Raw genomic sequence first — 20,975 nt, forward strand, 5'->3', positions numbered from 1 at the left:
CCCCTTTCCTGTACACCAGTCCGTAGGTGGCAGTTACGGCCAAGGTGGTGGATCGGTGGTTTCCAACTTCTCAATAGCTGCAGACTGGAACCAGCCTGCGCATCAGTGGCTGAAGAGCACTGATATTTCTCTCTCTTTATGTTCGATTTATCTGTTTATCCAACCCCCAGCTTTCTTCAAAGAAACCTTGAACACTACCTCAATCAGATTAAGCTTTGATTAGTCAGTCACTCGGCATTTATTCCTTCGTGTGTGCCACGCCCTAACTATTTGATAGTGGATTCGCTTGGGTTGCAATTTTGGCATATAGTGGGAGTTGGCTAACATAGGGCACTGGGCACTTTGAAGAAAGACTACATTTCCCAGAGGCCTTTGACAGTACAGATGGTCATGTGACCAAGATCTGGCCAATCCATTTGCATCTTCTGGAAGGTGCCCCTTGAGTCTGGCTGTGTCCTCTTCCCTGTCTAAGACACAGCCGTGTTGCTAGACCCAGAGCTTGCATTCAGCCTACACAGCAGGAGCACTACCTAGTATCCACCATACTTTGGGTGCCCATGGAAGTTTCCGTTCCTTTTTAGATTCAGAAGGGAAAAAACTCAGCGGTGTTTTATTTATTTTTTTATTATTATTATTTTTTTGGCTTTTTTTTTGGTCACACCTGGCAATGCACAGGGGCCACTCCTGGCTCTGCACTCAGGAATTACCCCTGGCGGTGCTCAGGGGACCATATGGGATGCTGGGAATCAAACCCAGGTCGGCCGCGTGCAAGGCAAACGCCCTACCCGCTGTGCTATCTCTCCAGCCCCCTCAGCAGTGTTTTAATAGAGTAAGTCTGACTCTGCCAGTGTAGTAGGAGAGCACTATTTGCCTGGGGAGCAGCAGGGGGCTGGGGGTGGAGCTCAGGGATTACTCTTGGTTCTGTGTTCAGGGATCCCCCTTGCAGTGTTTAGGGTGCACGGTTGGGTGTTGGATATAAGACTAGTCAGCCATGCGAGGCCAGTGCCGTAGCTCCTCTACTGGCATCCTGCCTCTGAAGGGTTTGGGGTCTCCTGAAGACAAAAGTGCCCAGGGAGTTGCACTGCAGTTGTTAGATGCTGTGCCCAAAGAAAAGCAGAGGGGAGAGAGTCAGAGGGCTGCCTGCCAAGGGTGCCTCGGATGTCGGGCGGCCCCACGTGTTGAGGGTGTGTGTGTGGATTTCTGCTGACGCTGTGTAGACCAGAGGGTGCATGTGTGTATTTCCATGTGTGCAGTGTAGACAGCGGTGTGGTGACAGCTGGCCCTGTGCTCACCCCACACCTCTGGCTGCCCCTGCTAGGAATGGTGTGCTGGAAGACTGGATCAGCATTTGAATGAGCAAATAAAACCCGCGCACGTCCCAGGCCTTTCTCCAGAGCCAATGTCCCTTCTCTTCCTCTCTGACTGCATCCTTCTGGACGTGTCCCTGGTGGGGTCTAAGGAACGAGAGCTCACCCAGAGCTGCTCTTCAGAACCGTGACTTCTGGGTCCTTTTCTGTCATGGCACAGGACGTTCTGACTGTGAGAGCTCTCTGCCTCAGAACTCTCCGGGGTCTTTGTCTGGGTTCCTCAACGATCGGGGGCCTCACAGGAGAGACCGCTGAGATTTCACATTCATTGACACGTTGACAGGTTTTGGTTGACGTGAACTATGGCTCAGAAGTGTTTCTTCAAACATGATCACTGCCCGCATTGTGCGTTACCAAACAATCTAGGAGATGAAGGGCGGAGGAAAGTTCTTCAGTAGAAATGTTACCAGTGATGCGCTATATCTCTGTTGGTGTCTCTTCCCTCCCTGCCCCTTTCTCTCCCTCCCCACCCCAATTCTCTCCCCCTTTCTCCCTTTCTCCCTCATCTACTTGCGTGCATAAACAATAGCCCATCAGGGTGGTCTGTCTCACACTTACAAGAGGGATTTTGTGTTGCATTGATTTTTTTGCTTCTTGGTAAAAGCTGCTGAAAATATTACTTTGTAGGTTAGATGCAGCATTTTGGCTTGTAGCCTTGATCACAAGACTGTAAAGAAGAAAATGCAGCATATCAGGCTGCTTAGATGAAAGCACAAGCTTGAGTCAGAGGAGCCTGATAATGTTGAGAAAATGACGGGGGGTGGGAGGGGAGAATAGGGTCCTGAGGGAGACAGGGAGGGGAGTGGACCCTGCACTCGGGAAGCGTTTGGGAAGGCAGAGCCGAGTTCTCGGAAGGCGCAAACTGTCAGGCCAAATGGACCAGGAGCACAACAACATCCCATCCCAGGGCACTTGGCCGGAGCGGGTGGGCCGAGGTCAGCGTGTAGGAGGAAGATGTACCAGGTGTGCCTGGCCCCGGGCCAGCGTCCCTGAGCGTGTTCTGAAGTGCTATTAGCCACCTGCTTGGGGGACTCGACTAATAATTTCTGCTCATAACATCCCTTAGTGGAAAGGCTGTTTTTGTTTCTCTAGTTTGGCTTCCCAATGCTTCTGTCCAGGAATTCTATTTCATTTTGCGTTAGGTGTGGGGGCTACACCCAGCTGTGCTCATGGTTGGGGGTGATTCGCAGTGACAGGAATCTCACTGGAGCAGGTTGCGTGCAAGGCAAGTGTCCCAGCTGCTGGACTATCTCCCTAGGCGCCATGAACGGGGATTTTAGACACAATAACATGGTACCTCACATAGCCCCTCCCCCATCTCTGCTTCCTCCTTCTCTCCCTTCCCGTCCTTCTCTTCCTTCTGCTCCCTTTCCCTTTCCCTCCATCTTCCCCTCCTCCTCCTTTCCCCCTTTCTATTCCACGCTGCTCAGGGACATTATGCTGAAAAAGACCTTGAAACCCCTACCGATTATGGTGTTGCTCTATCAGCTTTATTGATCTATATTTAAATCTCACTTTTATTGTGTGCTAAGGTGGTAGAAGATACTAAATCGTATCTGTTGTGTCTGAGCAGCTGTTACATAATTGTGACATGCACCGCCACACTTTAGTACCTGACAATTGACTGCTTGGAGAGCTTCACCTGTAAGGTATTAAAAAAATAAAAATGAAGTAACGCTATTAATACTCTGGACAGCAAGACACTCAGTCTTTTCTCCAAACAAAGTTGGTGTTACTCCTTTTTCTTTTTTCTTTTTTAGCCAAGCTTGAGCATCTGCGAGCCTTGAGCAGCTGGGTAATTGTGTGCGTTTAGAGGGAGCCCTGCATGAATGCTTCATTATGGCGATTCTTCGCAGTGGTGGGGGAGGCACATTTATGCAGCAGTTAAAGTCCTCAGAAGGCCGGAGGAAGCGTGGATTGCACGGAACCGTGTTGCCTGCAAATGCTTTTCAGGTGGCCCCGGCCTCCTTGCTGGGTGCTCATTGTGGCTTTCCTTTCCCCAACAGAGAACAAAGTAAAAATCAAACGCCTCTGCAAGCAACCCAAAGCACCATCCTTCCCAGGAGGCGGGAGGAAGGGCATGGCTGGCTAACTCCCCCTCCTCTGTACTTTCTATGGTCGCTATCATTACACTGAGGTAAGCACTTTATTTCCTTAGAAACAATCCCTGGTTCCCTTTCTCTGTGTCTGTTCTGAGTTCTGGAGCAAGGCGGAGGCAGGGCGCCACCATGGTTAAAAGCAGCTGGCACGGGTTCTGGTACACGTGGGGGCAAGCCCCAGCTGTAGCCTGCAGCAGTAGGTCTTGGGGAGAGTCTTAAGCTTCCTGAGTGTGTGTGTGTGTGTGTGTGTGTGTGTGTGTGTGTGTGTGTGTAATATCCACCACCTTTGTCTCTGGAAGATTCCATAATGGATATAAATTGTCTGTCCAGGAACTTGAGACAAAAAGGCTCTCGAGAGATATCTGCTGAGTTGAATCGAATTAAGTGCATAATTTACTTTATTTGAACACAGACACCGTTGACAATACAATTATTTTAACAACGCCGAAGTTGAAACACTGGACTGAGCTAGAAAAATCTTGCCCTAGACGTAATGCCTGGTATTGCATTTTTAAAAACCATCTTTATTGTGTTCCATAGGACGTTCCGTGGAAAACCTAGTTGATCAGCAAGGGAAGGACTTACCTTCGTTTCTGGAGCCAGAGCTTTGTTTCTGTCAGAATCAAATCTCTTTTAGGAAACATCTTTGAGTTGTCCTTGCAGCCTACACAAATGAACTGTAGCTAACTCTTGGAAGAACAGGTCGAGGCATTTCACTCTGGGGAGAAGGATTTCATGGAGGGAGCCATGAGGCATCGATCTGCTGGAGCTTTTCTGTCTTGGATCAGGAAAGAGAATCTCCTGGGCTCTTACAGAACCAGAAGGGGTCCTGGAGACAGAGCACCCTGTTGCGGCAGAGCTGCGTGGACGGGCCTGGTCCCCCACCCCCACGGTGTAGTGTTCTTGGGGTGTTTCGTGGGGGTGGAGCCGGAGAGGTGTTAGAACCACGAGGACAGGGCTGTCGAGGGCTCTAGGGCGCGGGCAGTGATGGGGACACCGGCTCCCCCAGAGCTTTCTCAGCTGAGATCCCAGGGAAGTCAAGTCCTTTCCTGGGGTCCTACTGCAGCCCTGGAGGGGCTGTCCAGGCGGGGGTCTGACTGCAGAGTGACTGGCTCTCCACTTCAGAGCATTTGTTAAGTTCTAGAAGGTTGTCATGTAGCTGGGCTAGCTTTCACAGGAAGGAATTAAAACCCGGAGGCTGCCAATCCACTGGTCACCGCAGGATTTCCACGAGGCCCCTCGCGGGGCAGGGGATGCCCCAAGCCTTTCCAGTCTGCTCTGCTGTGCCCAGGAGAGAGAGAGGCTTTTGGAATTTGGCATCACTGTGGCTCGTTACACACAACACAGCCAATTATAGTTGCCAGCTAGTGCCGGTAACGCAGAGTAGGCTCAACTCTACGCTGGAATTGATGATGCACAGCGGCAGCTATGAGCACCAGAGTCAGTTCTGTCCATTGTGATTAATTCTTCACGTCCAGAGCAACTCTGCATACAGCTATGTACCGGCAGCTGCCATATACAGCAGGACCAGGGGAATGCATTAGGGCTAACGTGACCATCAGGATTATTATCTCAGCATCCCTTATGTATGGACACCATGGTCAATCATTACATAAGAGTCAGGATAGATTAGGATTAGTTACACATATTGGCATCATGCATAGCCACTGAGTCTAATTCTGTACATCGGTGTCAGCGTGTATGCAAGTGTCACCTCTGTACCCCAGCGTTGGTCTCGTGCACTATGGAGCGTGGACGGCTTTACCCTTCATCTTTTATCCGGCACTTTCTGCACAATGTTTCCTTAACAGTACCCCAGCGGGAACAATCTTCCATGATGGAATTTAAGTTCTATTAGTTTTCTCTCTAGCATTTAAAAAAATATATATGTATACACACACACATATATATATATATACATATACACATATGCAATGTCTATATATGCCGTACATACTAATATACTGGCACTGTCACTGTCATCCCGTTGTTCATCGATTTGCTCGAGCGGGCACCAGTAATGTCTCCATTGTGAGACTTGTTGTTACTGTTTTTGGCATATCGAATACGCCACGGGTAGCTTGCCAGATTCTGCCATGCGGGCTATATATACTCTCGGTAGCTTGCGGGGCTCTCCGAGAGGGACGGAGGAATAGAATCCAGGTCAGCTGCATGCAAGGCAAACGCCCTACCCACTGTGCTATTGCTCCAGCCCACTAATATATTAGATGATATATTATATAGGCAGCATATGTGCATGGCTTGCTTGCAATAAATACCATGCATAATGTCCAACTTAGGTTTTTTTTTTATTTTTTGCTTTTCGGGTCACAACTGGCAACAGGAGTTACTCCTGGCTTTGCACTCAGGAATTACTCCTGACAGTGCTAGGGGACCATATGGGATGCTGGGAATTGAACCTGGGTTGGCCGCGTGCAAGGCAAATGCCCTCCTCGCTGTGCTATTGCTCCAGCCCCTCATGCCCAATTTAAAAATACTTTTCCTTCTTAGGAGCCAAAATCTACATTTATCATGTACTCATTTGCTACAAGTTTAAAATTAAAAACTAAATTCTTTGTGATATTGAAACATATCCTTTCAGAAATCTTAGAAATTCATTAAACCCAGACATTAAAATAAAAATAAAGTAAAACTGAATAATACACCATAAAAATTTAAAAGAAAAAAACACAGGCAGCAGCACACTGAAAAGACATCTTTCCAGAAAAATGTAATCGATTAAAAAAATTCATTGAATAAAGGCTGATTCATACTAAGGAAAATGGTAGCTAAAAAAATGAAAAGTCCTTTGAGCTTCACATTACATCTGGTATGAAGTGCAGGAGTTTCTTTTGCTAAAGAAGCCTTCTTAGAGCCGAAGACCAATCGACTATGAGACTAGGGTGGGCTGCCAGCTGTGTCCTCAGATATGCGGTCCCTGGCCGTGAGTTCTAAGGGCGAGGGGCTTTAGTGCTTACCTGGTTTCCTGGAAGTGTGCAGCTACGCCTCCTTTCTCCACTAGACAGGGATCCGGTGGAGTCTCAAGCTCTCTCTCTCTTTTTTTTTAAAAAAAAATTTTACTGAATCACCGTGAGATAGTTACAAGCTTTCATGTTTGGGTCACAATCTCACAATGATCAAACACCCACCCCTCCACCAGTGCACATTCCCCACCACCAATAAAGTCTCACGCTCTTTATGCTGTCAAGAGCACCACAAAGAGTCTAGCTCCTCACCGAGAATCTTTCCCCTCACAACCTGACCGCATTACCCTACCCTTCGAGATCGCCAGGACCAATTTCCTGCACCAGGTCCTGGCCACTGTGACCACGGAGCAGTGGCCCGTATCCTCCTTCCTGCCTCTGTCAGTCTGACGACCTACACCAGCCAACCCATCTCCAACCCTTTGGTATATAAAAAAGTGACTTTTTTCATTGTCGGGGAAGAGCAGCATTACGGGGAAGCTGAGTGGGAAGAGGAAAATTAGGAGAAGCTTTATTCTTCCTCTCTGCCCTTTGATGTGCGTTACCCTTTGTTGCTCTCTGGGCTCAATCATTTGTCATTAGCTGGCATCTCTCTTCGTGTTTACGGAGGGATTCCTCATGCCTGGAATTCGTAATGTGTGTTTTTGATTTATAATTAGAATTTGTGGGATGACTCTGAAAATTGACTTTACAAATTTCTCTGAGGGTTGAGTAATATTTGATTTTCAGGGTTATTCTTCTTAGTCAGCAGATAGGGCACCTACTCTAAGTCTGTCTTCAGAGTTAGGGGGGGAAATGCCTGCGTAAGAGAGACACAGCCCCGGTGAGGAAAGTCAACAATAGAGTGAATTTTGGAGTGAAATCAGCATAACACGAGCTCTGGGCCATGAGATGAAGAGTAAGAGAATGTGAGGTGTTTGTGATGTGGCAGATGGCGCTTGTTGCCTCATTAGTTTGTGGGCATGGGGAGAGGGGATGCTTGATATCTGAGACCTAAATAAGCAAAAGAAGAGGAAAACACGTTCTTGACATCTGCCTCGGCAATGATGTTTTATATTTGACAACCAAAGCAAAAATAAACTAGTGGGATCACGTCAAACTGAAAAATCTCTGCAAATCAAAGGAAAACATCAACACAATGAAAAGGCACTCTACTGAAAGGGAGAAAATATTTGCAAATCATACATCTGTTAAAGAATAAACATATTCCTGGGCCATCATAAGAGGAAATAAATATATATGCCTCTTGGAGAGCCAGGCAAGCAACTGAGAGTATCCTGCATGCACGGTAGAGCCTGGCAAACTCTCCATGGCGTACTCGATATGCCAAAAGCAGTAAAAATAACAAATCTCATTCCCCTGACCCTGAAAGAAGCCTCCAATCGTTGAGAAAGATGAGTAAGGAGAGGCTGCTAAAATCTCAGGGCTGGGACGAATGGAGACGTTACTGGTGCCTGCTTGAGTAAATCGATGAACAACAGGGTGACAGTGATACAGTGATACATCTGTTAAGAGGCTACTGCCCAAACTATGTGAAGATCCCATACAGCTCAGTAGCAAACAAAGCCATACAAAATAGGTAGATAATATGAATAGAAAACAAACCAACAAACTCATTTCCCCCCAAAAAAGACATACATATAAGCTACAGGTGCAGGAAAAGATGCTCAAGACCGCTTATCAATCAGGGAAACTGAGGCAGAACCACATTAAGTGATCACCTTGTCACTTCCATTAGACAGTTACAACCAGAAATATAGGAAATGATGAATGTTGGCGAGAGTGTGGGGAAGAGGGAGCTTTGTACATTCTTGTTGGCAGGAATGTCAAGTGGTGGGGCCGACAGGGAAAACAGCATGGGAATTCCTCAGAAATCAAGACTAGAAAAGCCACGTGATACAGCAATTTCCCTTCCTGGGTATTTATCTGAAGAAAATGAAAACAATAACTTGAAAAGACATCTACATCCCTATGCTCATTGCAGAATTATTTACAATAGCCGAGAGATGAAAACAACATCTATGTTTATCGACAGACAGTAGATAAAGAAGCTGGTGTATTTCACAACAGTGTGTGGTTCACCTATAACAAACAATGAAATCTCGCCATTTGCAACAACACGGCAGGCCTTGAGGGCATTGTACTAAGTCAAACCAGATGGAGAAAGACGAACAGCACACGACCTCAGTTATCAGTATATCTCAAAAATGACACTGCCGCCCCACCCCTGCCCCCTACTAAAGTAGCCCAGCTCAGAGTGCCAGGATGAAATCTGTCAGAGGTGGGCGGGGGGAAGAAGGGGTCAAATGGGTCATTTAAAGATGGGAAACGATGTGGACCTGTTGGTTCTTCCAGTCTTTTGGGATCCACTAGGGCCACACCTGGCAGGGTCCAGCTCTGGACTACTTTAACATTTAACATCCTATCCCTATTCTGAAAATTTTTAAAAGGAGTGTTGCTTTTAGATTTTTTTATTTTATCTTTTTAAAAAAATTGAATCACAGGAGCTACACTTACAAAGCTTTCATGTTTGAGTTTCAGTCATACAATGATCAAACACCCCTCCCTCCACCAGTGCACGTTCTCCACCACCAATGTCCCCAGTATCCCTACCCACCTCCCCACACACACACCTCCCCCTGTTTCTATGGCAGACAGTTTCCCTCTTACTCTCTCTACTTATGGGCATTATGGTTTGAAATACAGATAATGAGAGGCCAATATGTTTGACGTTTTATACATCTTCCATCCCAAGTGATCCCTCCAACCATTATTGTCTTAGTGATCCCTTCTCTGCCTTCTCCCCCAGGTCATAAGGCAGGCTTCCAACCATGGAGCAATCTTTCTGGCCCTGTCATGACTGTCCTTGGGTGTTAGTCTCGTATTATTTTATATTCTGCAAATGAGTGCAGTCATTCTATGCTTGACCCTCTCTTTCTGACTCATTTCACTTCTCATGGTACTCTCCATGACCATCCAAATGGAGTGTTACTTAAGAAAAAACTGTTAACCACTATGGTGATGGAAGCCAACTAGACCAACCCTCCCAATCCAGCAAACAGGCTGGTCTAGTGCCATTACCCAATACTGAATCACTAAGTCAAACACCAGGAATCAAATACAATTTACTTTAACTAAAAGAAGGAGCACAGGCTGGAGAACTAGCACAGGCATTAAGGAACATGCCTAATCCTTCCAGGAGTCCAAACAGGCCCCGAGCATCTGCAGGACTGAACACAATGCCAGAAGAAGTACTGTCGGGTGTGGTCCAAAGACCAAAAGTATTGGGGGGTTGGTGGCTGGAGTGATAGCACAGCCTTGCAGGTGGCCAACCAGGGTATGATCCTGGTATCCCATGTGGTACCTCATCCACCAGGAGTGATTCCTGAGCACAGAGCCAGGGGTAACCTCTGATCACCTCTGGGTGTGGCCCCCTCCCAAATAAAAATGCACTTTTTTTTTTTTGCAAATAGAGAATAAGGGTGTGAAGGAGTCAGCACGAGCAGAGGGCAGCGAAGGCTGGACCCCACCTTTGATGGCGTGTGCTGCGTGCTGCCTCCATCTCGGAGGCTAAGCGGTCCTGCGAAGAGCTCTGCAAAGAGCACTGAGCCCGGAAGAAGGCAGGGCTATTCCTGGAGGGTCTGTCGCCCGAGTGGACTTACTGATGACCAATGGTGGCCCTGCAAGGCTCTGGGTCCTTGTGTTTATGATGAGATGAGACTCTCCCGGGCAGCCGGGGAAGCCTTCGGACCCTGGCCCAGCAGGACAGGCTCCCTTGGGAGATGCTGGTGAGCTATAGCCTGCTGGTCCTGGGGTGGCGGAGCTGAGTCAAAGCGCGGTGTGCTAGGCGGAAGCCTCAGCCCGCACCTCCCCAAGGTGTCTGTCGAGATGCGTCCACGGGGTTCCTGCTTCTCTGCCCACAATCTGGGTTCCACAGGTCTGAGACTTGCCCCCAAATGATTCAATTTCATGGTTCCTCACAGGATTCTTGAGGTGCAGTGGGATTTGTACCAAAACCAGGGCTCCTGCTACCGTTCTTCAGAAATCTCCCAACAATACTCAAGCAAGCAGGGAGACATATGACAGGGAAGGTGCCCTGCACGTCTGAGCACCTCGGGGTGGGCTTCCCAGGCTGTAGGGAGTGCCCCCCCCTGCCCACCAATCACACGTTCACAGCTTCAGCGCTCACTCTAGAAACTCTTGCCTCTTGCGTACTCAAAATGCACTTTCCTCTTGAGTGAGCATGGTAGGTGGACTCACAGGAGCACAGAACAGGACCGCCAGCCTCCCACCAACGCAGCCTCTCCTGTGGGACCATGAACGTGTCCAGCCACAGGTAGGGCTGGAGGCTTCTCCTGACTCCCCTTTCTCCCTGAGCTCGTCACCGTGTCGGGCACTGGCAGTAGCGATGCTTACGTGCCAGAGCTCACGTTGGGAAGGTTAATTTGGGGTGGGGGTTGGGGATACACCAGCCATGCTCAGGGCTCACAGGGTCAAAGATGAGTCGCTGGATGGAACCAGGCCTGCCAGGTATGAGGCAGACGTCTCCCCATTTGTGTAAGATCAAACATTTGTTATTAATTTAAAGTTTTCTACGGAAGCACCACGATTCACAAAGCCAATGATAGTTCAGCTTCAGGCCTACGACTTGCTAGCACCAATCCCGTCACCAGCATCAGTGTCCCCCCCCCCCCCCCGCCAGTGTCCCCAGCCTCCCCCCCACCTCCAGCCTGCCTCCTCAACAGGCACATTGTCAACCTTGTTTGCTGTAGCTGGGGCCTCCCACTTCCAGTCTTGCTGGCTTTGTGCTGGAGACACACCGTTGTCACTCACCTCGGTATCACCAATGTGTTTGGACTTGGCTCTCTCCCCAGTAACTACCTATAGACTGTCTGAAGCATTCTCCAGTTTATTGCTACGAATTCCTAAATGAGGTTATGGGAACGGCTAGGCAGGCTTGGGAGAGTTCTCTCTGAAAGGGACTTTCTGACCAGGAGCCCCACCGGCTGTTTGGATGATGCAGGTCCTGGGAATGACATTTTCCCTGGCTGGAGTAGTGCTCTATAGAACTCTGTGATACCCAAGGAAATGAACAATTCCCTGCACAGTTTTCTTTTCATTCACAGGTATTCTAAGCTTGTGCTGTTGGGAGAAGAGTCTCCAACATGTTGGAGCATGGGATGGAGGTGATTCTGGCATGAACGTTCTTGCCAGTGAGCCTGGTGTGGAGATGAGTCAGTGGCAGTCACTCCCCTGGTGGAAGCCTTGCCCAGAGGGAGGGACAGAGAACAGTGGCCCCACTGCCAGGGCCGAGCCAGTGACAGCTGCCCACAGGATGACCAACTAAAGCATGTGTTAAAGACACATGGCATCAGACATGCCAATGTGGCCGGCTCAGAATGGAACTCCTCGTCATTCAGAGGTGATTGTCTCTTCCTGTAGCTCAGGCCATGAGCCCACGTGGTTTTAAACTCTTTTCCTTTGCCATGTTATTTCCGTTCCATCCACAGATTGCATTGTTCTATCTTCAAAGCAGGTTCTGGTGAGTGTTAGAAAGGAAAATGGTCTTGTTTAAATTGTGTGCAGCACTGAAGGCAGAATCTGAACCCAGGGATCAGGCTATAGCTGCTTGGTAGAACACTTGTCCTGCACGTGAGAGGCACCAGGATCAATTCCTGGTTTGGCAAGAGTGTGTGTGTGTGTGGGGGGGGGGGGTGGACGGAGGGGGAAGGAGCAAATCTGTGCAAGTATAAATAGATGATTTGCTACTATTTCCTTGTGAAAAACAGAAAGAGGCATCCTTGAGTGTATGAAAGAAATGTTAATATACAATAACTAGAGTTGGAATCCAAAATCTCTTTTTCTGGTTTCATCCTCTGATCTCTTCCTCAAGGGTAGAGGGATGTGGAAAATAGCATGAGAGGGTGAGTCATGGGGACCTAAACTTCAAAAGTGGGTTGGGGTCAGCTGTGGAGGGTTGAAATGGTAAGGTGATTAATATGGAATGTATTTCTCAAACCATGGAGATATTTGATATTGGGGTTGGAACAGCAGCTGAATCTGAACTCAGCTTCTGGAATGTTCATCTGACTGCAGAGCCTGGGATAGCTTAGGGAGGAGCTGGATGTGTCTGGTGGGTGCTGTGGGCAGAAGTGTTGGTCAGTCCCAGCACTGGAGCCGGCCAGGAGCCAAAGAGATTGGGCATTTCAGGCTCAGTGAACATCAACCGGCAGGTTGTGGTTTTGGGGGGCAAAGGATATAGGCACAAAAATGACATGTTTTACTTTCCTAAAGTAAAAGTACATACAGGAAAATATCCTGAGATTGATGCTTTGAATCTCTGTGTAGAAGAATATGCTGGTGATGTCATTACTGGGGCTTAATTTTGGAAGAGAAATGAGAAGTTCAGTTGATTTTGAGGTGCTTGGGGCCATCTTGCTCAGAGGATGAAATCAAGTCTTTCATTGGGGCTATGCTAATAAAGGCTGCGTCACCACAACTACAGAACCTGCATCCTGTCACAGTTCTCAGCTCAGCTGTATCATGGACAGAATCATCTGAAATTCCTCATTACTGTAACACCTCAATGATCTTGATTCATAAACTGTTTTAATTGCAGACTTAGGTTCACACAGCAATCAGTTCAGAAATGATGAATCAAGCTTGACTATGTCTATGAAACTTGGAACTTCAAATGCTAATACTAAGAGTGTGAAGTTTCCTTTTAAAGATGCTCACATATCTGAAGTTTTGAGAGAGAGAGAGAGAATACCAAAAGTTTATGCTTTTGTCTTTAATTCTGCATGGAAAGATCTTTTCCAAGATTCTAGGAGAACCACAATAGACTCATAATTATTTTTAAGTTGAAAGGGATCCCAAAATGAAAGCCATATTTGTCATATTGTTTTCTGATTTTTTTATTTTTTGGTATTTTATGTTATACCCAGCAGTGCCTGGGGGTTTCTCCCAGCTCTGTGTTCACTCCTGAGATTGAATCTAGGACGCCTGCATACAGAACATGCACTCAGTCTCTCTGACCATTCATTCCAGTCTCACGCCAAATATCTGAAGTTATCCTGGGTTGAAAATAGTGTCAGAGCATATTAAAAAAACACAAAAAGATGTTGTCATACACCCTCATTCAAGGTTACACAAGATTCCCTCATTGAAAGGTTATGTGGAAATATGCTTTCACTAGATAAGACCCTAGACAATCTGCAGAAGGACTAGAACAACTGGTGAATGAATAGAGTTGAAGAGCCAGAATTAGACACACCACATGCAAATTGTCAGGGATGACATTATACATCAGCGGAGGAAGTGTTCATGAAATCTTCATTAATCATAGAACACTTGCTTATTAGTATATTTTTGAAAATATACATCCTATTTGCATCTCCTACGGTGTCAATTAAAAGTAGTGAATTGAAAACATACAGCTGGGCAGGAAATCATTTAGATATTACAGAAGCGAGTTTTTTGATTTTTCAGTAAAAAATGATTTTTTAAGCATGACACACAAAGCACAAATTTAATAGAAAATAACTTGATAATATTAAAATAAAGAATATTGTACATAAATGCAGAGATTTTAAACATTTAAAACACCTAAGAGGATATTTATGAATAAATAGAACTGAGGGCGGTGCTTGTGTTTATGCAACCATTCCTCATTCCGTGCCTGGGCCTACATGTGGAACTCTGAATACCGCCAGGAATAATTCCTGAGCACAGGCTGAGGAGGAAACCCTGAGAACCACTGATTGTGGCCCCCCAAATCAAATAAATAATAATTAATAGATTCATTGAACAGATGCTTTTTTTCTAGGTGTAGGGTGAAATTAAACAATTCAGCAAAGAAAAAAAAGGTAAAAGAAGTAGTTGAAAGTTAGTTATTTTAGAAATTTGGAAACTGGAGATAAAACCTGAATGGCCTCTAAAGTATGAAAAGATGTTTAACCACTTAATTTCAATGCTTATTGACGCATCAATGAGATGCAGTTTGACAGCTCTCCATCTCGACCATGGTCGGTCTGGGGTACTAAAGCAGTTGTAAGCACCCCTCTTGCACTGCTGAAAAACATCAATTAATGCATTCCTGTGGGGAGAAGTTCTGCGGAAGTAGAAACCTTGGATACATTCATGCCGTGTGATCCCACGTGCTCCTCGAGAACATACCCCGTAGGACATGAGCATCCTGGCACGTGCTTCTGCTGAGTCCTAGATGGGATGGGACTGGGTGCATAGAGGAAAGATAGAAGTTTCAAATATAATATTTTTTGCATAACCGACACACAAAAAGAGAGAAAAGAGCAGGAAGGAGAACAGTTGGGAAGAACAGAGAGCTATGAGGATATTTGCTAGTGATGTCACAGAGGCTTGACCAGAAAAAGCGTCTCAAGAAAGACAGTTGAACCAGCGCATGCCGAACAGCTAAGCAGGCAGAGGGTGGCCAGTTCCATGGGGCTATTGGATGTGACCGTCTGGGAAATCATCAGGGGAGATCTTGACAGGGTTTTAAATGGAGTGAGGTGAGTTGTGCCCGTGTGTATTGAGGCGGAATTGGAGTTTGGAGTCATCACAGAATAAGTCTCATTTAGTTTGGCAGTTTACTCTGTACGTTAGGTGTGAGCGGAGGACGAAGATAAATTATGCTCTGTCCGTGTGGCAAGAACAGGGAAGGGTTGTTTTCTGGGACTGTTTACAGAAAAGTAGAGAGAAGAACAATTGAAACAAAAGGTTCTGATGGCACGGGAGTCATTCCTCTACATCTTCATTTCAAACGCAGGGAAGACTCACATGGGTGTTTCTCAGTACTTGCATTTGTAATTTGTGTACTTTGAAAAGTAAGGAAGCAACAAAGTACTCAGTGCTTAATGCTAGCTTGGGACCAGGTTATGTTTGAAAATACATTGTTTTAAATTGAGCTCATCTAAAGATTTGTTCTTTTGCTCCCTTTTGGGCTTTATTTGTTTGCTTTTAGTCAGGCAAGGAAATTGTTTCACTATAAGATCTTGGGAATTGATGGGTGGAAACTTTTCTGCCTGTTTGTCATAAAGGTTTGGCAACAGTCCCATTTACCTTCTGGAATGTTCCACACAAAATTAGGGTGTGCTTTGTTCAGAACAAGGGATTTGTTTGTTTGTTTTATAAATCCCTCTTCTCTTTAAGTACTAGGAGAAATTCTGGGAGAATATTGTGATTGTATTTTCTTTCCATGACATTAACCAAACAATATTTATATATACACTCTGGTGGTCTTTCTTTGGGCATGGGCTGGGTTGCTCAGTCTCTGCCTGGTTTCCTGTGTCTTAGCCACTTCCTTCCCCTGCCTTTTTGGTGCTCCCAGATGTTAGCGTGGGGTCATGTAGTTCAGCCTTGGGTTTCCATATGTCATATTGCTTGCCTCTCAACTCAATGCTCCTAATAGAAGGGAACTAAGAGGACCCCCAGAGTCTCCACTAAGAATCTACTGAAATCAGTGTACACCACTTCAGGCTGATGCACAAAAGCCCACGGCAAAAGCTCTTCCCAGAGCCTCAAGGCAGGAAGGCAGGATTTAAGGGCATGAGGCAGGACACCCCCATTGAGGTATGAAACTTATATCTCTGTTCTCCACCTTTTCTTCTGAAATTTCTCTATCTTTCAAAATATGGAGCATAGATGTACCTTTAACTTTCCATTTCTTTCTTCCCACCCTATGTTCTTTCCATGTTTCCTGGACTGTAAAAGTACGGGTCTTTTTTCTTTTTCTTGTCTTATATCATTTTCTACCAATATAATATCAAATCTCATACTTCCAACTGAAAGAGTGACTCCTTCTATTCTAGGAGAGAACTGTTTGGCATTCATTGCTAAAGGAGAAGATAAGGTGTTGTATCCTTTTGACAATATCTGGTTCTCAGATTCAGCATCTCGCTGCAACATTTTAGCTCGCCACCATAAGTTTAAAAGCTAAAAATGGAATGAAGGTTGGTTCTACCCCATAAATCCAATTTTCTTGTCTTGCCACTGGTGAGGGAATTTTAGTTAGAACACCTTTCCCAGATTCCTTTCAGCTAATTTAGGCTGTGTGACTAAGGCCCGACCAGCTGAGTGCAGGACGGCACGTGAAACATGCGACAGGTGACCTGGATGGAATGGGTGGAATCCACTTTCCTTGGCCTCTTCTTCATGCTGCTTTCTGAAACTTGGATGTGGTGTGGGCGAACTTGGAACTTAGAAGGTGTCTGAGTCCAACAACTTCAGAAGAGCCAAGAAACAAGATGGAAGGGGGGAGTTGCCCTTCTATCTCAGCTGCTTGCACACTACAGCTCCAGGAGACAGAAGGAAGACCCCTTTCGGTTGCTAAGCCCTACCCTGAGGAGCAGATATACTGGTCACCTTCAAATATTGTCTCAAATGAAGGTGGGGCGATGCCAAGTGAAAACTACAGTTGTCCTTGGAATATAAGCCACACAGCATGCTGAATAACTCAGTTAGGGATCAAATGAAGTAAGTGGATATTACTGGAAACATTCTTGAGACTTTCAAGTACTTAAAAGCTAGCTGGCACCTGCTCATTTTAACTTGATACCCTGGAAGCCAGACTTACTCAAAAATCCTTTCTGGTTACATTATTTTGGGTATGCATGAATTTGTGTGGCTACCTTTACTTTGCTAATTCTGGCCAGTTAAATTGCTAAATTGCCTATCTTGGGAACAATCAAACCTAGAAAGGGAAATTAGAAATAAGGAAGCTTTTGCTGGTATGACTAATGGGTAAGCTGGCCTTTGATCTTTAAGAGCAGAGTATCAGAACAGCAGTGCTATGCTTTAGATGCTTATAAAAACAAATTAACCTCAAATCACTTCAGTGAAAAGGTCAAATGAAATCGTGCCACTTTCCATTTTATAAATTTATGCGCAGTGAGTGCAGAAGTTAAGCATAAAGGAATGCTGGTTTTTGTTTGTTTTCTTGCCTGCTTTTTTTTTTTTCCTCTTGTAAAAAGTATCTATATTCAGGTCAGGGTCACCAAAAAACACAGGAAAGGAATACTGTAGCCCGTTCTGTGCCTTGAGGTCATACCTGCCAACCCCCCTCGAGTTACTGAATACAATTATTTTCAGGCTACTCCGGGGGTGACTTTTCAGGAATTCGTGTGAGCAGAAGACGTTTTCCACGTTTCCAGAAGCTCCACTTCAAAGCCCCACCTCCCTGAGGCCGCAGGGAAGAATCTGGACTCTGAGGTCAGCCTGTCCTCTGCGCCTGTTTCCAAAGACAGCCCTCCTGTCATCCCCGCTATTTCTGTCCAGTCATGCGGGGGGTGTGGGATCCCGGCCCCGGCGCCTTCCTCCCCACACGCCGCTCGCCCTGTCCTCCTCGGCCCAGCTGTGTCCAGACGGGGAGCGTCTTCTTAGCCCACCATGCATGTCACTCACCAAGATTCGAAGCCTGTGGCCACCGGCTTAGAGAAGTCTGGTGCTGACCCCCAGGTCGAGAGAGAGCCCCACACGCGGTCTCTGAGCTTGTGTCCGAGGCTGGCTCTGTCCCCCGCTGTGGACACCAGGTCCTGGGCCTGACCCATTTCCTGTCTCGTGTCCTCGCTGCTGCCCTGCCCGCCTCTCCCCCACCCCCGCCCCATCCCTGTAGGTGCCCCTCCTGTCCCCTGCTCGCCCGCCTGGCAGGCTCTGACCCCGCAGCGCCCTGAAACGTTCCCCTCCCGTTTCAGCTATGAAGAATGACTCGAATGATGCTCCGTCTTCTCGGACCCCACTGCAGTGGGAGTTCCCAGGCGGCAGGCATCCCCCGTGTGCGTTTTATTCCAGGTGTGTCCCCCAAGGGGATGCAGGGGATGCTTGGAAAGGGAAGGAGGCCGCTAGCCTGGAGTCGCCAGGGATTTCATATGGCTCCGGAGGTGCTAGGAAACTCAAAATCAAGTCATGAAGTGCTGGCAGCGTGTGCAGGCTGGCATCTTGTTTCGAAGCCAGTGGAAGTGTCGGGCTCAGGGTTCGCCCGTGGGAGGAAGCTTTTGTGACCCCGGGATGGGGTGGCAGCGTTGGCTCAGGCGCTGCACCAGCCCAGAGAGGAAGCCACGCGTGGGTGCTGAGGGAGAGATGGATGGCGGGGGGGCGGGAGGGGGGGCTGGGCTTAGGAACAGGATGGGCAGGAGAACTCGGAGCAGCACAGAGAAGACACTTGCAGAACCTTGAGAGCAGGATGTGCCTCCATGAAGAATTTAGCCAGAAAGAGGAGCAGGGAGTGAAGCGGCCGAGGCCTTTCCCGGTGAGAGGAAGGCCCTGGGGGCAGTGAACGCCCGCATGAGCGTTGGCGGCGGGTCAGACACTGACACTGAAGACCAGGGGCGTGTGGGGAGGGTGAGGCAGCCCAGAGACCCTCGGGGAAGCAGGCAGCAGCCGCCGCTGGGCCTTGCCCAGAGGTGGGGAGCGCCTGCTCCTGGGAAGACAGTCCCCACGCTGTCATCGAAGGGCGGCAGGGGTGGGGGAAAGCTGGCAGCCACTTGCTGGGGCCCTGCCGGACCCCGGTGCAGGCAGAGACAAGCAGACAGGGTCCTAGAGTGTCCCTGCCCGGGGGTTGGGAGGGAGAAGGGGGCGCCTGCACCCACTGTGACACAAGGTGTCATACCCAGCGGCAAGAGGGTCTCATACCGGGGCTGGAGCGATAGCACAGCGGGGAGGGTGGTTGATTCCCAGCATCCCATGGGGTCCCCTGAGCACCGCCAGGAGTAATTCCTGAGTGCATGAACCCTGTGCATTGCTGGGTGTGACCCAAAAAGCAAAAAAAAAAGTTTCTCATACTGTCCTCGTGAGGCTGCCCTTGCCCACTAGGACGGGCCCCCAGGGAGCCACTGGCTCAGGTCACCGGGAGCGAATGCAGGAACCTGCTCAAGAGGTCACGACGCAGCACGGGAAGCTGTGGGTAGAACAACCCTCCCGGGTCCCTCTGGTCCTGCCCGGAAGCCAGCTGGATGGAGGAGGGCAGGGCTGTCCCCTCCCCAGGGCGCTGGGGCAGGGCCGGGGCTCCAGGGAATGCGCAGAAGGCGGCTGTGGGTGTTCAGGGTCACAGACTGGAAGCACCACCCTGGGCAGCTTCTAGGAGAGAGCGAGGAAGGAAAGCCGGAAGGACGGGGCTGGAGAAAGGAAGGGGAGGCCACGGGCCGCTGGACTAGCAGCGGCCCCCGGAAGTGCGACTTCACGCCGTGCTCCTCGCCCTCACTTGCTCACCAGGTTGAAAATGACAGTTGAGGTAAACTCTGTGGGAGGGCACAGAGCCGGCACCTGTGCCAAGGAAGAAACCAGTGCAGATCGCACATGCCCTGGCACCCGATGGGAGGCACCCGGCTCCCGGGGAAGCTGAGGGCGGGGAGGGCAGATTTACTGACGATTTCTGGCTTTTACGAATAAATAGCATTTCTGACTCACTACGGTTTGAAATGGCTCTCAATCTTTAATAACTCCTTTCCTGCCTGATACCCAAGATACCTTTCAGCACAGAAATACTGCAGCACAGCTCTACAGGAAGAGGTTGGGTCTTTTTCCCTTTTTTTTCAAGTTTGGATCTAAATGATGAAAATTGACATTTCATCTTGCAAAAGAAAACGGATTGTCGAGCTCCTAAATAAATACTCATAAACAAAATGCAGGCATCCTCAAATCTGCAAGCTTGCTTGCGAATAACGTTGGGACTTTGCCAGGGATAGACTTGAATCTTCCTGTAAAGCTTTTAGAGGAAAGCATGTCTTTGAAAGCTAAGGAACTTGTAGCACTAAATATTTTAGTGGTGATTTATGAACAATGCGAAGAAACGGGCCTTTTCTTTAATAACAATAAAAAAAAGTCCTGACACTTAACAAAGTGACAAGGATTTATGTGCTAAAATGTTTTGCAGGGCAGCTTCTGAGCAACAGATTCATAAATATTTCCCTTTTTTAATTTAAAAGTCAAAATGAATTAGAAAAGAGTGCCAAATTAAGGTATCTGGCCCCGTAGAAAAAGAAAGCTTTGGGTTTACCCTGTGTCTCTAGCCTCAGCTCCGCACTCCACCTCATCAGAGTAGGTGGAGAATGTTCTAGAGAGTGCAGGCACTCAGGTCCTGGTCCTCAAGCAGTCAAGATTGGAAGCAAGGGCCTGGAGATTGTAGGGCCAAATTCAGAAAATATTTTAAGGAAGGAAAAGGGAGTGAAAAGCAGGCAGGGAGTCTCCCGGGCCATGGGGGGGCCTCCTGAAGGACCCTAGAGAGAGGCAGAAGGCCTCCTTCAAAGGCATTTCTAACCAACTGTGGGCGGGTGAGCATCTCCCAGTGCACGGGTCAGAGAGGTCAGGTAGGTTCTCGTTGTTAGAACCATGTTGTCAGGCAGAGACTAGGCCATTCAGGTAGTTATGCACCCCTGTTCTGTCCCTGTCACATGCCATACCAAAAGCTCCTTTCCCGGGGGCCATATGTCTAAACTTACCTTGCCTAGTCCCCTTTTGTCCCTATCAAGATTATTTGCTTGTGGGGCCTTTCTCAACTAGAGGCCGTAGCC

General features: G+C 47.8%; 1 long non-coding RNA gene across 1 annotated transcript in view; it reads left to right on the top strand.

Annotated features, from left to right (window-relative positions):
• The window catches only part of LOC129404412 (uncharacterized), a 50,376-nt gene that overhangs the window by 18,873 nt on the left and 10,528 nt on the right, over positions 1-20,975 (top strand). The window contains exon 3 of the long non-coding RNA XR_008629841.1: positions 3,374-3,504. This is a non-coding gene — a long non-coding RNA (uncharacterized LOC129404412). The remainder of the gene's footprint in view (positions 1-3,373; positions 3,505-20,975) is intronic.

Source organism: Sorex araneus, chromosome 4 (genome assembly GCF_027595985.1).
Source record: "Sorex araneus isolate mSorAra2 chromosome 4, mSorAra2.pri, whole genome shotgun sequence".
In the NCBI taxonomy this organism is placed as follows: Eukaryota; Metazoa; Chordata; class Mammalia; order Eulipotyphla; family Soricidae; genus Sorex; species Sorex araneus.